Below are 12,401 nucleotides of genomic sequence, written 5' to 3'. Positions count from 1 at the left end.
AAACTGTACCAAAGAGGGAAGGAGGGGAGAGGAGAAGGAGAGAGTGTGGATTTTAGAATATTGGGAAGAAAAGACAACTCAGGGTTCTTTCAAAGTGAAGCAACTAAGATCTTCTTCCAAGCTCTCATTTTCTCAAGATGCCCTCCCCAAAAGGCATCTTTTAAGATGCCCTCCCCAAAAGGCATCCTTAACACAACCTTTATCTTTATCAGCTGGTTTTAAGAGTCACACCAACCTCTATAGAAGTATGGCAGGGCAAATTCACAGTGTGGATAGCCAAGCTTCAGTCACAAGGACACTCAACAGCAATCTGTGGATGTCAGCAGATGCACACAACTCGATCTCCTAAGAACCATGGACCACAGAAAGGGTGGTTCTGAGCATGTGTAAAAAGCAAATGAGTTCTGACTAGGAAAATAGCTCACTGAACAGCCTGGCCCAGACCACATTTGAGGAGGCTTCAGTGCAATGGTGTCTTTCCTTCTGTCTATCTCTGTCTCTTTCTTATTTTTTTATTTTTATTTAAAAAATGGAAATATCAACAAGACTATAGGATAAGAAGGGTCCAATTCCACACCGTTCCCACCCCCAGAATTCCATATCCACTCCCCTCCTTTGATAGCTTCCCTATTCTTTAACCCTCTGGGAGTATGGACCCAGGATCATTATGGGTCTCTTTCTATCTGAAAAGGTCAGCCTGGATTACTGAAACCCTGGTGACAACATAAATAAATAAATAAGAAAAAAATCAAATCAGCTCTAAGATAAAACTACTTAAATGATGCTACTGATGTAAACATAGACATATTTAAAATTTTTAGATGGGAGATGCAAACACTAGAGCAGTACTCAGCTACAGTTTAAGTGGTACTGTTGGTCAGGAAGGCGGCGTAGTGAATAAAGAATTGGACTTTCAAGCCTAACGTCCTTAGTTCAAACCCCTGAAGCACATGTCCCAGGTGATGTCTGGTTCTTTCTGTCTCCTCTCTACCTTCCTTCCTTCCTTCCTTCCTTCCTTCCTTCCTTCCTTCCTTCCTTCCTTCCTTCCTTCTTTCCTCCCTTCCTCCTTTACTTCCTTCTTTCCTTCCTTCCTTCCTTGTTCCCTTCCTTCCTCCCTTCCTTCCTCCCTCCCTCCCTTCCTTCCTTCCTTCCTTCCTTCCTTCCTTCCTTCCGTTCTTCCCTCCCTCTCTCTCTCCCTCCCTTTTTTCCTTCCTTCCTTCCTTCCTCCCTCCCTCCCTCCCTCCCTCCTTTCTTTCTTTCTTTCTTTCTTTCTTTCTTTCTTTCTTCCTCCTCCTCCTCCTCCATTTTTTGCCTCCAGGGTTGTTGCAATGCTCCTGGTGGCCATTTTTCAATTTTTTTTTTTTTTATAATACAGAGAGAAATTGAAAGGGGGAGAGGAAGAGAGAGAGGGAGGGAAAAAGAAAGATAGATACCTGCAGACCTGCTTCACCACTTGTGAGGTGACCCCCCTGCAGGTGGGGAGCCCTGAGCTTGAACCCAGATCCTTGCTCAGTCCTTGTACTTTGTACTATGTGTATTTAACCTGATGTGCCACCACCTATCTTGCTCATTAACAAATAAACAAAAATCTTTAAAAAAAAATGGTACTGGTAATTGAACCTGGGATTTTAGAGCCTCAAGCATGAAAGTCTTTTTGCATAACCATTATGCTATCTCTTCAGCCCAATATACACCTTTTAATATTTCATTTTTCACTAATTCTCATTAGACCTCACTTATAGGTACAAGTCAAAAATGGTCTTAAGATCTAACTTTTGCATTTTTAAACCAGAAACATTTGTATTTATTTTCTTTTCAAACCAACAGTCTGACCCCTCTGAAGGTCACTGCAAGTCAGCAAAATTTATGGAATGACCATTGGATTGAATGCAAACTTTCCCAAATAAAAGATGGGTACTCCTGTGATATATGAATCTTTATATGCCAACATGACCTTCTAAACATTTCTGTAAGCTTACCACATGAGTCCTGACTATTATTTGTGCATTTATCAACACGTAGGAAAAGTCTGAGACTCAAAATATCGTGTTTTTTTATTGTAAAAATTAAAGAAGGGAAGTGCGTTCACTATTCTCCTCTACATTTAGAGACAAAAGAGAAACTTGATAACATGACTTTTTTTTTTTTGGCTGATTAGAAAATAATGCACAAAATGCTGTTCCAAGTGATAACCTTCTGAAAACACAAGAAAGAGGACATATTAGTTCAAATGAAATAGTCGTGTTCAAACTACTGAGATCAAAAGAACTGGCTTCATCCGTAAGTGTCTAAGAATGAACCTTTCTATGTGGCAGCCCTTTGATAAGGAGTAAGCTAGCTAAGGGCAGCAAAAATGTCATAGGCCATCTATGCAGGTGGCATGTGTCATCTTACATATTTTTATTACCCTCCACAAAAGAGTCGATGTTCTTTTTGTAATACAGGCAGTTGCATCCTCTAGACATGAACAAAGCCAATAAAGAATCAAAACATCCCATGTTCCCCATGACAACTGTAAATGGAACAATGCCTCTGCATGACTTAGGCAGTGATCCCTGCTGTGGAATAAACAACTACAGTAAGGTCTTGCCCCTCTTAAAGTTTGGTTCTAATTATCTTATATACATCTTAAATGCCTAAATAATCTTACAATTTTTCTGAATTATTTAGTTATCTTTTTTTCTTTTTGCGGTCAATTTAAACTGCTGACAATGCAGATATTCTCAGAGTGACCTTTCAAGGAGAAGCAAATGAAAATTAATGTTTCATAGAGCATTATAAAGAAATAGAGACTGCTTTTGTGATTATAGGAAGCATTCAGGTTAGAGGTTACTTATCAATTCAACATTAAAATGTTTTAAGATCTGGTATTTAAATCTCATATTTTTCAATAGTCACTTCTTTTTCAGTGACATGATTAATATGTTCAAACATCAGTGGCATGTAAGTCAGTACTCATAAAAATAACTGAAAGTAATTATTTATTTTAGTGAAATTTCCAAGTGGGGAAAAAAACATGGAAAATGGAAATACAAATAAGTGTGCATAGTAACTACATTTTATTTTCTTGATAAGTTACATACTGGATACAAAATTTATTCTACAGACAATGCAAGCTTATACTCATAAAGTATTTTAAGTCAATATCAGTGATTATTCTTCTAATCTTATCTTAATAAGGTTCTACATTTTGTTCCATCCTACAAGACCACTGAATAATCAAATAAACATATCTAAACTGTGACAGTGTCTCTTTCTCCTGGTTTTTGTCTGTTTGGTTGGTTTTTGTTTATTTGTCTTTTTCATCAATATGACTTCACTGCTACAGGTCAACTTTTTCAGATAGATAGAGATAGCGAGGCCTTCTTCCAATGTAGTGGGGGCCATTCTTGAACCTGTATTGACCAGGTAATAAGGAAGGCACAGTAGTATCTCTCAAAGTATATACATATTGCCTAATGATAACATTAATCATTCCTAGTTATTTATGCTATTTATTCCTGCTATTGAAAAAAAAAAAACAGTAGGGGCCAGGCGATTGCACACCTGGTTAGTCATACACATGACAGGCCCTGGTCCCCACCTTCAGAGAGAAAGCTTTATGAGTGGTGAAGCAGGGCTGCAGGTATCTCTCTCTGTCTCTTTTCCTCTCTCTATCTCCCTTTTCCCTCTCAATTTCTGTCTGCCTCTAGCCAATAATAAGTAAATAAAAAAGAGAGTCAGGTGGTGATGCACCTGCTTAAGTGCACATATTACAATGTGCAAGGACCTCAGTTCAAGCCCTGGGTCCCCACCTGCAGGGGGAAAGCTTTGTGAGTGGTGAAGCAGGACTACAGGTGTCTCTGTATCCCTCCTTCTCTATCACCCCCTCCCCTCTTAATTTTTGGGTATCTCTATCCAATAAAGATAATAAAAAATAAGTAAATAAATAAAAAGATTTAAAAAATAAACATAGGATCTACTCGCAGTTGAAATCCTAACCCCAGTAACATAGACTGTGGCATCATGTGGAATTAGTGTCCTTGGAAATGTGATTAGTTAGGGTGAAGGCAGCCTAGACCTCTAACAGATCCCTCTCGCCACTGTCACTGGTCATCTCCATCAGTAACAATATAATGGACCCCTTTGTGGGCCCCTATAGGACCTTGCCCTCAGTGTGGATCAACAATGATAGTAATGTTCCACTCTTCGAAGGGAGGTTGGACAACTTACTCTACCTACTACCTCAGGAAGATGGGTTCTGATAGTACAGCCTGGAATGTTCCTAGCTGTGACCACAAAATGCGAGCGCAGACCTACAAGGATGCAGAGGTTACACAGGCTCCTGTGCTGAACATGGGCCCCAGATCAAATCTATGGGGTTTTTACCGTTAACAATATTTATATACTTTCCCCATATTTGGGAGCTACTCTCTGCCCTGATTCAGCTTTATAGTCCTTTTCCCAACTCTGACACTGTCTTCCCAAACAATACCTTTGGTCCACCTGCATGTTAGCTGTCAGGGTCAGGTGAAAATTAGTAAAGTGATGGGCAGTCGGGCGGTAGTGCAGAGGGTTAAGCGCAGGTGGCACAAAGCACAAAGATGGGTGTAAAGATGCTGGCTCGAGCCCCCGGATCCCCACCTGCAGGGGAGTCGCTTCACAAGTGGTGAAGCAGGTCTGCAGGTGTCTTTCTCTCCCTCTGTCTCCCCCTCCTCTCTCCATTTCTCTCTGTCCTATCCAACAACGACAACATCAATAACAACAACAATATCTACAACAATAAAAAACAACAAGAGCAACAAAAGGGAATAAATAAATATTTTTAAAAAATTAGTAGAATCATGGACCCCTTGGAATATACCTAAAATAGACCTACTAGCTTTTTCCAGAATGGAGACCCCAAAATCACATCTGCAATATTCTTGCCTTTAGGTTCCTGATTATTAAACAATTTGTTCTGCCGTATATCTTAATGCTTTTTCAACCACCAGATGCTATCATGATGCCAACCTGACTTCCCTGGATAGATGGCCTCACCAATATGTCCTGGAGCCCTGCCTCCCCAGATCCCTGCCTCACTAGGGAAAGAGAGAAACAGGCTGGGAGTATGTATGCATCAACCTACCAATGCCCAAGATCAGTGCAACAGCAACTACAGAAGCCAGACCTTCCACCTTCCACACCCTATAATGATCCATACTCCCAGAGGGATAAAGAATAGGAAAGCTTGGAGGGTCGGGCGGTGGCGCAGCGGGTTAAGCCCATGTGGTGCAAAGCGCAAGGACCGGCGTAAGGATCCCGGTTTGAGCCCCCGGCTCCCCACCTGTAGGGGAGTCGCTTCACAGGCGGTGAAGCAGGTCTGCAGGTGTCTGTCTTTCTCTCCCCCTCTCTGTCTTCCCCTCCTCTCTCCATTTCTCTCTGTCCTATCCAACAACGAACAACATCAACAATAGCAATAATAATAACTACAATGAGGCTACAACCACAAGGGCAACAAAAGGGGGGAAAAATGGCCTCCAGGAGTGGTGGATTCATGGTGCAGGTACCGAGCCCAGCAATAACCCTGGAGGAAAAAAAAAAAAAAACAATAGGAAAGCTTTCAAGGGAGGGGATGGGACATGGAGTTCTGGCAGTGAGAATTGTACTCCTTTTGTCCTATGGTCTTGTCAATATTTAAATTTTATAAATAAACTTTAAAAACCATACTGTAAACCACTGACCCCCTCAATAAAAAAATGAAAAGATAAAGAAAAAAAATGAAGACAACCTAGAGCAGGATGGATATGATCAGTATCTGGAAACACAGAGAAGCTTGGGACACTGACATGTGCACAGGAAGAACGGCACAAGCATGAAAGCAGAGACGGAGAGGATGAGTGCGAGCCGAGGAGCACTAGTAATTGCCAGCCAACTCCCAGGAACAACTAGTCCCAAGAATGTCCCAAACCTACTGCTATCATGATTCCAGATGTCTTGTTTTCGGTAACGTGAGAGGATGAAATTCTGTGGTTGAATTCACCCAGTAGTTAAAGCTTTGTGATGGCAATCAGGAAACTAATATTGGATTTATGAGGTAAGACCCACAGAATGTCCACACAACTGGAGTAAAAGGCTTTCACGTCAGTGAGATCTAATTGTTTAACCAACTCATACTGAACAAACTTACTTTTTCTAAGTGATTTAATAATGACCAACAAGATTGTAAGATAAGCAGGGTACAATTCCATACAGTTCCCACCACCAGAGTTCCATGTCCCATCCCCTCCATTCTTGAAAAGTTCTCTATTCTTTATCCCTCTAGCAAAATCACTTGCGTCATGAAGGAATCCTACTTGATGATTTATGGCTCTGGAACCAGATTTTTTCTTTTTCATTTGTTTGGGTTTTTTTTTTTTTTAATCATATTTAGAGATTTGTTGGGTCTTTACATTATTCACAGAGGACTCTTTTCAAAAATCCATTTTCCAGGCTGGGAGCATAAATTGACCCGCCAACACCCATGTCCAGTGGAGAAGCAGTTACAGATGCCAGACCTTCCACCTTCTGCATCCCACAATGATCTTGGGTCCATGATTCCAGAGGCATAAAGAATAGGAAGCTATCAAGGGAGGGATTGGGATATGGAACTCTGGTGGTGGGAACTGTAACCCTCTTATCCTATGGTCTTGTCCATCATTATTAGACCAATAATAAATAAACAAATACATATATTTTTAAAAAATATATGTTTTCAGATAGAGTCAGAGAGAGATCCCAGAGTGCTGCTTCACTACCTGTGATGCTGCCCCCTGGGCAAGTTGCTCCAAGGTGGTTCCTGGTGCTAATCCCAGGCCCTTAGCCATGGTAACTGTCTTCTGCTGGTCAGCTATCTCCAGGTCTCTAGATGCTACCCTAACCCTGTCCTACCTCCTTCCAAGGCATGTTCTGATGGAAGTGGCTTTCGATTTCTTCTCTCCAAAGGCACTTTATACCAGAGACAGGGAACATGAGCTCAAAGAATTCTACTAGTTTTCCCAGTAGAACTGAAGAATGCAAAATTTGATTATAGTATCTTGGGGTACTGTGAATATAAGATGAGTGAGTAATGAAGGCTGTCTACTCTAAAACCTTCAGAAAATTTATTCACATCTACCAATATATAAAACAATGAAATGTCTGTAGCATATGCCAAAATATGACACAAATCTTTTGTAAGTAGTCTTCTTTGCCAAATTTTACTGTAATTCTGTTTTTAATTTCTTTAAAGTAGTTGTAACTTCTAGCACTTATATAAATAGGTTTAAGTATATCCGTTTGTTAATTGCCACCTGATGTTGGCATTTCAGACTTTTAAATTCACAGTCCTCTTAGATAAAATAAGTCAAAATTTTCACCAACATTATATGGAATTAAAAATTGATGAAGTATCCTGAATAAAATTATATGTAGCCGGACCAAGCACTACTTTATTTTTAAACTGAATCTGACCCATAGGAAGTTTTTATCAGTGAGTTCCTCCATTGAGGACATGGTGTAAGAGAAATGTTTTGCAGGGGTTTGGAGGATAGCATAATGGTTGTGCAAAAGGACTCATGCCTGAAGCTCTGAAGTCCCAAGTTCAATCCCCTGCACCACCATCAGCCAGACCTGAGAAGTTCTCTGGTCAACAAAACAAAACAAACAAAGTGATGACACTTTAGTCTCTATCAGATCACCCCATCACCTGGGGCCCTAGTCAGGGAGTCCTGGGATTCCCACACAGACATGATGGGCCTAGATCTCAAACAGATCCCTCTCTCCACTGTCACTGGTCATCTCCATCAGGAACAACATAATGAACCCCTTGTGGGCCCCTATAGGACCTTGCCCTCAATGTGGATCAACAAGGATAGGCAATGTTCCATTCTCCGAAGGGAGGTTGGACAATTTACTCTATTACCCAAGGAAGATGGGTCTTGAAATTAGTGCAACCTAGAACGTTCCTACTGTGACCACAGAATGTGAGCTCAGACCTACAGGGATGCAGAGGTTACATAGGCTCCTGTGCTGAATATGGGCCACAGATCAAATCGATGGGATATACAGTTGACAATGTCTATCTACTTTCCCCATATTTGGTAGCTACTCTCTTCTCTAATCCAGCTTTCTAGTCCTTTCTCCAACTATGACACCATCTCCCTAGACAATAACCTCGGTTCACCTGCATATTAGATGTCAGGCTCAGGCAAAAACTAGTAAAACCATCCTGAATTTATATCTTGATTTTATAAATGAGAAACCTGATATGCCTTTTCTTTCTGTGTTTACTAGTGGGCTGTGAATATATATCTCTGACCAAAATGATTATAACAATTAAGTGGATAATCCACAAAGAAAGGAGTGACTAAGCTGTGGAACACCCAGTTAAACACACTTAGTAAGTACTATGCTCAAGAACCAAGGTTCAATCCCTGGATCCCCACCTGTGGAGGGTGGCGGTATTGAAGAGATGCTTTATGAGATGTGAAGCAGGTCTGCAGGTGCCTAACTTTCTCCCTTTCTATCTCCGCTTCCCTCCACCCTCTCAATTTCTCTCTGCCCTATCTAATTAAATGGAAGAAGACGAAGAGAGAGAGAGAAAGAAAAGAGAAGAGAAGAGAAGAGAAGAGAAGAGAAGAGAAGAGAAGAGAAGAAAAAGTAGACTCTAGGCATGGTGGATTCCTAGTGCTGGCACCGAGCCCCAGTGATGACGCTGGAGGTGAAGAAGAACAAGGAGGAGGAAGAGGTTAAAAAGAGGCTATAGCCAAACCATTTACTGTCCAATGCTTTTTCTATTGTTCAGAAATGTACTTTTAAGGGTAAGGACGATGTTTCGATTTAATGATTCAGTTTTCTTTGTGGATTTTGTTGTTGTTGTTGTTGAGGAGAAAAAGCATCCACATGAGAAATCAGAAGATTTTTTTTTTATGTTGCTTGTGCTTCACCATTCCAGGTTGACTTTTTAGGAGAGAACAAGGGGGGGAGAGAGTGTGAAAAAAGGGAGGGAGGAGAGGGAACGAGGACTGAAGGGGGAGGGGGAATACAGCACCAATGCTTCCTTCAGCTTGATCACGTCCAGGGTAAAGTAGGGTATTAGCCAAGTGAGCTATTTTGCCAGTTGCTGAGCGATACTTTAAAGCAAGTTTCACTACTTTCTAGCACATTATATATTTTGTGTGTGTGTGTGTCAACTAGTGTTTAATGTAACTGCAGGGACAGGTCAACTGTGTGTCTGTAACATTGCTAGAAAGGAAGTCAGTCATCCAGGGCCCCTGAATGCATGGCGTTCTCGTAGCCCCCACGCTTGTCGTCTTTGCTCTCAGGGTGCAGCTTAATGAGGTCGTCGATGCGGAGGATGGTGATGGCGGCCTCTGTGGCGAACTTCAAGCTCTTGACTTTGACTACCATGGGTTCAAACACCCCTGCCTGCTTGTTGTCTCGAGGTTTACCGTTGACCAAATCAAGACCAATCCATTTCAGGTTTTTGCATTCTGGGTTAACTTGAGCCTCATTGTGAAAAGCTCTCAACTTTGCAACCAGGTCTGTGGAGTCCTGGGCAGCGTTGACCGCCAGGGTGTTGGGAATGACGAGCAGAGACCTGGCAAACTCTGCAATGGCCAGCTGTTCCCGGGAGCCCATGCTGGTCGCGTAGTTCTCGAGCTAGATGGACAGGGCTGCTTCCACGGCCCCACCACCGGGCACCACAGACTTGGACTCCAGAACTCGCCTCACCACACACAGGGCATCGTGCAGAGAGCGCTCCATCTCGTCACACATGAAGTCGTTGGCCCCGCGCAGGATGATGGACGCGGAGGTACGAGCCTCCGTGTTTTTGATCAAGATCAGCTCGTCATCACAGATCCTCTCCTGGACCACTTCTTCTGCTTGTCCCAACATGGAGACGTCAAAAGTTTCTTCCCCTTCCAGGTTGGCCAGTGTTGACAGGATAATGGCTCCAGAAGCCTTAGCGATGCGCTTCAGGTCCTTCTTCAAGACTCTCCTGACTGCCATGGCGCCAGTGTCCACAAAATACTTGAGACACATGTCGTAGCACATTATATTTTAGCAAAGCTGTCTCATTTAAGGTACAAATGAATCATAAAACATTTCTGACAGTGATTTTTAACACTTAGGCAACTCATAAAGACTGAATTTTTAAATATTTTTTAACTGTTCTTCCTACTATCTGGCGAACAACCCATGCTCAATCAACCACATGTTGATTTTTCTATATGTGCTGATATTTATGAAGAGAATCCTGATATGATAAAATAATGATTGGCTAACCTTCAACATCGCCATATTCACTCAAGAAATTACTTCATCACACATATTTAAGTCTTCCTCTATACTATTTCTTTCTGCTTTGGAAAACCTTTTGCTGACCATTGACTAAGATGTCAGCATATATCAAAGTCATGCATCTTTCAAGACTGGGTTACTGGGCTACTAGCCAACCTATGAAGGATCCTTCCTTTCTGAATTACAATTACTCCCCCTGCAAAGGTGGGTTGTATGAGGCATCAACCAGCAACAGAGATCATTTAAAAGGACCCTAGGCACAGACACTCTTTTCTTACTTCTGGTATGGGGGTAATGTTGTTGGTAGAAATTTTGGCTTCAGTCAAAAGGGACAGATGTTTCAAAGCATAATATTGACAGGAGGGATTATTCAATTAGCAGCAAGGCTCCTAGAGAGACCATTATTTGTCTTTGTTGTGACAATGACTTAACAATCCAACCTTCCCTCAATGCTAATACAAAACCTTACTTTCACAGAACATGAAAGTGATAACTGTCCATTCCACGAGGAACAGAAAGCACCAACAAATAAAAATCTTGCATATTCTGCCCTGTGCAGTCACTGCTTTCTGTTAAATTCTTGTCTTTACAAGAGAAGTTGTGAAGGAGACCAGAGCACCACTTCACCATAATGATAATTTGTCTTGTCTTTATTGTTTTCAGGAGATACACAGGATGTAGCCCTACCTAGATGGATATGCTGAGCCTTGTGTAAATACATTGGGTAATGAAGAAACATATGCCTATCATCTCTGTTCTCAAGAAAGCAATCCACATTTTAAAATCCCACACACATAAGAAACTTATAACAATGTATCCGAAGTCAGCTGTGTTGCCAGGATCTGGGCACTCATTTGCCAGTGCTGATGGCAAGTTGCATGGTTCATCTGGGGCAGTCACATCCAATCAGGGCTCAACATAATATATAAAAGCCTTGTTTCCTTGCCAAGAAGAAACAATTAGTGGGGTTAAGAGGTCAGATGAGAGGTTGGTTGTGATTTCATCTTATGAAAGCTTTGCTCCTGGCCCAACCCTGCTTCCCTTAGCCCCCACCTGTGTCTGGAGAGCACTTCCCAATGAATTTCATAGATGCAAATCTCAGTTACAAGATCTAAGACATCTTGCAAATGTGACTTGTTATTAAGGTAGGGATTTTTGACAAAACTGTAGCCATCTACTCCTCTTTTTAACTAATACTTGCCTCAAATTTCACTGAAAGAGCATGTGAATTTATAAGTTTCCTGGAGAAGTCCAAGGAACCCACCACACTTGCTCCGAATAAACTGGAGAAACAGCAATTCTGAGGACCAGCCTGAAAAGGAGACTAGGAATGGATTTACCAAGAAAGTTTCAGGGTGTGATCAGAGGTACACTGGGCAGTAAGATAAGTGCCAAGATTAGGGAGAGAAAAATGGTTATCATCAGAAGTCTTAACTTTAGATTTTATGGATCAATAAAAAGAGTCCATAGTACATAATCCTGCCACATAATTTAAGGATTAGAAAAATATACACAGCCATGTCAAAAGGAATTTTTAAAAATTATTTTATTAATATTAATGAGAGAGACAAAGAGACAGAGAAAGACACCAGAATAATGCTCAGCTCTGGTTTGTGGTGATATGAGAGATATCTGGGATCTCAGACCCTCAGCTATTTAATTCTTTTGCATACCCATTATGCTATTCCCCCAGCACTAAAAAGAATATTTTTAAAATGTCTTCTCAGAGGGAAAAGTAAGGTAAAATAAAATAAGGTAAAATAAGTGAATTATATGTCTAAATGAACTTTAGTCTAAGAGAGTCGATTTTAACTAGCATGAATACTTTTTTTTTTTTTTAACTGTGGTCCAGAGTTGCCCCTCCAAAGAGTTTCTGGAACCTGTCTAAGAATTTTCATTTTTATGAAGAAAAAAAAAACACTGATAACAATTTGCTATTATTTTCTTCTAAAGTGCTATGTTGAAATTCCATTACTGGGAACCTCAGACATCATTATCCAAGACAATTCCCTATTATTATGTTGGAAATGGATCTTAATTTTAGGTTTCCAATTCCAAGTCCCAAGTGGGAACTAAATGTCACAGAACAAAATGTCATGCAATGAGATCGGATACTAAAA

At 41.0% G+C, this 12,401-nt stretch overlaps 1 pseudogene; it reads right to left on the bottom strand.

The window, feature by feature from the left end:
- Positions 1-9,162: 9,162 nt before the first annotated feature.
- On the bottom strand, positions 9,163-10,023 carry LOC103108666 (T-complex protein 1 subunit alpha-like; annotated as a pseudogene).
- Between the last annotated feature and the right edge of the window lie 2,378 nt (positions 10,024-12,401).

The sequence above is a fragment of the Erinaceus europaeus genome, chromosome 5 (genome assembly GCF_950295315.1).
Source record: "Erinaceus europaeus chromosome 5, mEriEur2.1, whole genome shotgun sequence".
Classification (NCBI taxonomy): Eukaryota; Metazoa; Chordata; class Mammalia; order Eulipotyphla; family Erinaceidae; genus Erinaceus; species Erinaceus europaeus.
Note: the sequence above shows the minus strand (reverse complement) of the source record. Positions and strands in the feature narration are given on the sequence as shown.